Below are 5,791 nucleotides of genomic sequence, written 5' to 3' on the forward strand. Positions count from 1 at the left end.
GGTATCTTCACGGTTTGGTTCTCTCCCATCAAAGAACTCACCTTGCAAGCCAATACACACAATAGCCCAAACGGCGGGGTTTTGTCCAAGAATATGCATTTTCATCTTATGCTTCCAACTAGCAAAATTAGTACCATCAAAGTAAGGACCTCTACGGTGGTAATTTCCCTCGCTAGATGCCATACTCTCCTAGATTGTGGAACCAAGGCTATGATCACCAAAAGCTATGGAAATCAAAGCAAATGGAGATCAAAGCTCTGATACCAATTGTAGGATCGAAAGTATGTCTAGAGGGGGGAGTGATTAGACTACTTGACCAAACAAAAACTTAACCTTTTCCCAATTTTAGTTCTTGGCAGATTTTAACAACTTAGCACAAGTCAAGTAATTTTAACACAATTCAAGCAAGCATGCAATGAGTATATAAGCAGCGAAAAGTAAAGCATGCAACTTGCAAGAATGTAAAGGTAAGAGTTTCGAGAGTGCAAATGCAATAGGAGACACGGATGTTTTTGTCGTGGTTCCGATAGGTGGTGCTATCGTATATCCACGGTGATGGAGACTTCAACCCATGAAGGGTAACGGCTACGCGAGTCCATGGAGGGATCCACCCACGAAGGGTCCACGAAGAAGCAACCTTGTCTATACCACCATGGCCATCGCCCACGAAGGACTTGCCTCACTAGGGTAGATCTTCACGAAGTAGGCAATCTCCTTGCCCTTACAAACTCCTTGATTCAACTCCACAATCTTGTCAGAGGCTCCCAAGTGACACCTAACTAATCTAGGAGACACCACTCTCCAAAAGGTAATAGATGGTGTGTTGTTGATGAACTCCTTGCTCTTGTGCTTCAAATGATAGTCTCCCCAACACTCAACTAACTCTCATGGGATTGGATTTGGTGGAAAGCTGATTTGAGTGGAAAGCAACTTGGGGAAGGCTAGAGATCAAGATTCATATGGTAGGAATGGAATGTCTTGGTCTCAACACATGAGTAGGTGGCTCTCTCTCAAAAAATGGATAATGGAAGTGTAGGCATAATCTGATGGCTTCCCTCACGAATGAGGAGAGGGTGGAGGGGTATATATAGCCTCCACACAATATCTAACCGTTACACACATTACACCAAACTCGGTTGGACCAGATCAAAAATCTCGGTCGGACCGATTCAGTTCATATGTGACCGTTAGACAATTTCGGTGGGACCGACATGCATCTCGCTAGGACCGATATCGTTAGGGTTAGGGCATAACGTAATCTCGGTTGGACCGATTACACAAACTCGGTTGGACCGACTTTGGTAATGAGCAAACCAGAGAATTGGCCAGGAAAACTCGATGGGACCGATTCGCTCGTCTTAGTGGGACCGAATCGTTACAAAAAGGAAACAGAGAGTTTGCATTGCAGACTCAGTGGGACCGATCGCACATTTTGGTTGGACCGAAATGTTACGAAGGGAAAAAGAGAGTTTGCAATCCCATCTCGGTGAGACCGAGATCCCTATCGGTTAAACCGAAAATACTAGGGTTACTGGCCGTGGCTATGTCAAATGAACTCGGTAGCGCCGGATAGATCAAATTAGTGGGTCGGAGTTTAACTTTAGGTTTGGGACATATGTGGATATGAGAAAGTGGTTGAGGGCTTTGGAGCATATCACTAAGCATTTTGAGCAAGCAAGCCATTAAGCAACACCTCATCCCCTTTTAATAGTATTGGCTTTCCTATAGACTAATTGTGATCTTGGATCACTAAAATGGAAAATGTAGAGTCTTGGACTTTGAAGCTTGAGCCAATATTTTGTCATTAGCATTTTGAGGGGTCCACATTCCTTATCCATGCCATGCCAATCATTGAACTTTCCTGAAATATTCATCTTGTAATGGCATTAGTTCAATGAGCTATATGTTGTAGATCGTTACCAAAACCACCCAGGGATAGTTGCACTCTCACCCTCCTCGCGCCACGTGGAACAGGGCCCTGCTTGGAGGTAGGTTCCCTGCAGGGGAAGGCGCCGGTGGGCCCTTCTCCTCGGCGGGGGCCCTATGGTCGCTGATGACGCTCCCAGCGTCCCCCTTGCCCCTTGGTCTTGTCCTGGTTTCCGGTCTCCCCAATGGTGGTCGGGGACGGCACACGGCGGGTCCTCGTCGGGCGACATGAAGCAAGGCTCCGGCCTGTGAAGGTCTCCACTCATGACACTCTCACGTAATAATGAGTGGGGTTGTACACGCCCCGGAGTCTCCTGAGAGCCTCCCTGGGGCCTCATGGGGGCTCCCTCCCACGTCCTAGTGGCAGCACTTAGCTCCGCGCTGGTGAGAAGACTAGATTAGGTGTCGGACACGGCTGTTCATTTGCTTTCTGGAGTTGCTTGCAGTTTTCTAGTAAATCTTTCAATGGATTTGGTATTCTCGAACCCTGGTTCCTCGGAGTTGTCTCCTTCTCTTAAATTGTTTTCGGTCTAAGGACGTGAGAGAGCCGGAAGTTGCCCGCCACTTCTCCTCGCGCTCCTCGCCTGTGGGGCTAGGTAGGTGTGTGCGCTCGAGGTTTGCCCTTGCGCGCATGCACCACATCGAAGCCTGGTGTTTTGGCTTCATCCTCGCGAGAAGCCCTCGATCAGACCCACGGGCGCCAGCACCCCACATGTCCATGCCCCCCGGGCAGCGCGATGCGGTGCGTCAGGTCCGGGCAAGTCTACGACAGGATACTCACGTAAAGAGGATTTGAGCCGCTCTACAGTTTTTTCCTTTTCTTCAGGAGCAGCCATGCAGCGGCTCCGCAGCAGTCCTCGCACAATCCTCGAGGCCTCACGACCCTATGGCAGGGGACTCTGTCGAGTACCTGAGGCCAAGCCTCACGAGGCGGCCAACTACTACGTACATACCAAGCTAAGTCATCTTACCCCTGCCTACTCAGAGCACAAACATTACAACACAACATTAAGACCGCAAGCATAAGCATAAGGGCATAACTACCACGGTTCATTACACGCCCCAGCGGGGTACACCATCTTCTTTTTTCAAATTACGGGACAAAAGGAAAAGCTAAACGAAGAAGGACCGAAGGCGTACGAACTTGGCACCAGCGCCGCATCCTCAAGTAGCACCTCAAGGGGTCCTAGCGCTCCACCAGTTATTCCATAGGTGATCTGGGGCCACCGGCCTTGAGTCCAAGTTCTCCGGCCCCCAGCTTCATGCCAGGATCCTCTCCAGCTTCACTGGAGCGCTGCGGCGGGACGAGCCACCAGCGTCCTCGACATGAGCACGACGACATGGAGGCCGGTCGTAGCCACCGCTACTTGAGCTCTCGTCCGAGGAAGAGCCGCCGTTGTGGGAGGAGGAGCGCGTGTCGCCAAGGCCAAGCTTGTCGTCGCCACCATCGTCGTCACGGCTGTCCTCCGGGCAGCACCCCACGCGGCGGCCGTCCCCCCTGAACACCCTCAGATAGAGGGTCGCCAGGCCGCCGTACTTGAAGTGGCGGGTGCACCTTCCTCCCAGGCCACACGCGTGGGCGAAGGTCTGCCAGCCGCGGGTCAACACCATGCTGCCAGGGGTGGAGACCTTGGTACCAACCCACGAAGCTCTACTGCAACACCCATTAGCCTGTAGCCAGAGGCCAGCAAGCCCTGAAGAAGAAAGCTCGCCGGAGAAGAAGCGTGGGTGCCGGAGCGAGGTGCCAGCTGGGCTCTCCGACCACACCACAAACTCAGGGAGCACGTCCAACGAAGAAAAGCGTGGCCGAGGCAGGCGCACGATCATGGCGCGCCTCCCTTCGTCATGGGGGCTGCTCTGGAGCCGATGGCCCTCACCACGGGAAGAGGTGCCATGGCAGGCGCCTAGAGCAATGCTGCTTCTGGGGGCGCACGCCCGTGCCCCCTGGACACTGCCGGAGGGATCGCAGGGTGCTTGTGGGGGCGGCCACGGCCCCTCTTGGGAGGGGGAGAGGCTAGCCCCTCCTTGGAGGCCTTCCCTTCTTGGCCGCTAAAAACCTCTTCGGTGACGCCATGGGAGCAAGACGGAAAGGAGAGAAGTAGGCGGGAGCAAGACAAAGGAAAGATGGACGGGGGGCTCTGCCCCTCCCTCGCATTTATAGCCACGGGAGGCCAACCACCAGCCTCCATGACCCCGCGCCATCATGACCTTCTGCATGCCGCATCGACCAGTCAAGTCGAGCAATTGCAGAGGCAGCATGGGGAAGCAGAGTCACCCACATCCCATCAATCGCCATGCGTCATCAAGGCTGCGGGCAGTTAGGGACCGCGGCGCTCCGCACTTGCCCTTTAGCTTTGCCTGGAAGCCAAGTCTGAGTGCGCCTTGGGCCCGGGGGCTACTGTCGGCGTCCTAGATATGGGGGTGAGGGAGTCTTGGATTAAGGGGTCCTCGGATAGCCGTACTATATACTTTAGCCGGACTGTCGGGTTATGAAGATACAAGATAGAAGACTTCGTCCCGTGTCCGAGTGGGACTCTCCTTTGCGTGGAAGGCAAGCTTGGCGATTCGGATGTGTAGATCTCCTTCTCTGTAACCGACTCTGTGTAACCCAAGCCCCCTCTGGTGTCTATATAAATCGAAGGGTGTAGTCCGTAGGACAACAACAATCATAATCACAGGCTAGCTTCTAGGGTTTAGCCTCTACGATCTCGTGGTAGATCAACTCTTGTAATACTCATATCATCAAGATCAGTCAAGCAGGAAGTAGGGTATTACCTCCATCTAGAGGGCCCGAACCTGGGTAAACATCGTGTCCCCCAGCTGCCTGTTACCATTAGCCTTAGACGCATAGTTCTGGACCCCCTACCCGAGATCCGCCGGTTTTGACACCGACATTGGTGCTTTCATTGAGAGTTCCACTGTGTCGTCGTGATAAGGCTTGATGGCTCCTTCAATCATCAGTAACGACACGGTCAAGGGTGAGATTTTTCTCCCTAGACAGATCTTTTTATTCGGCGGCTTTGCACTGCGGGCCAACTCACTTGGCCATCTGGAGCAGATTGATAGCTATGCTCCTGGCCATCAGGTCAGGTTTGGAAGCTTGAACTACACCGCCGACATCCGCGGAGACTTGATCTTCGACAGAGTCGAACCCATGACAGCCACACCCTGTAGCCACGATGAACATGAATTAAATATGTCATCAAACTATGCTCCGGAGACAGCGCCTGTAATTCTCCTGGCCCTAGATCCAGAACAGATCGCACCGTCCGAGGACGGGGGGCTGGACCCTGCCATGGAAGCCACATACTCAACGGCGCTTGAGCGAAACACAGATCTGACCTCTAATGAGGCATGTGTCATCGGACCCTCGGACTCATCTCCGGATATAGATTCTGAACTGCGTGTGTCCGTGCCCGTCGAATCTAATTGGGCGCGGACCTTGGAGTATACCTCCGCGGACATCTTCCGACACTTGCCCTTGGGTGATGTGTTGAACTCTCTGAAATCCATCTCCTTGTCAGGAGATTCTTGGCCGAACTATGTCCGGCTTGAGTGGGAACCGGGCGACGAAGAACTTTCTTTGCGCACCCACCACCCACTTGATAGCCACTATCGACGACTTGACCGACATGCTTGACTTCGACTCCGAAGACATCGACGGTATGGACGACGATGCCGGAGAAGAACAGGAACCACCGCCCACAGGGCGCTGGATAGCCACCACGTCATATGACATTTACATGGTGGATACACCCAAAGAAGACAATGGCGATGACAAAAAGAATCCAGTTGAGGATAAGTCTCCTGAGAAGCAACCGAAGCGCCGACGTCAGCTGCGCCGCTCTAAACCACGCCATGGTAA

Source organism: Triticum dicoccoides, chromosome 4B (assembly GCF_002162155.2).
Source record: "Triticum dicoccoides isolate Atlit2015 ecotype Zavitan chromosome 4B, WEW_v2.0, whole genome shotgun sequence".
Lineage (NCBI taxonomy): Eukaryota > Viridiplantae > Streptophyta > Magnoliopsida > Poales > Poaceae > Triticum > Triticum dicoccoides.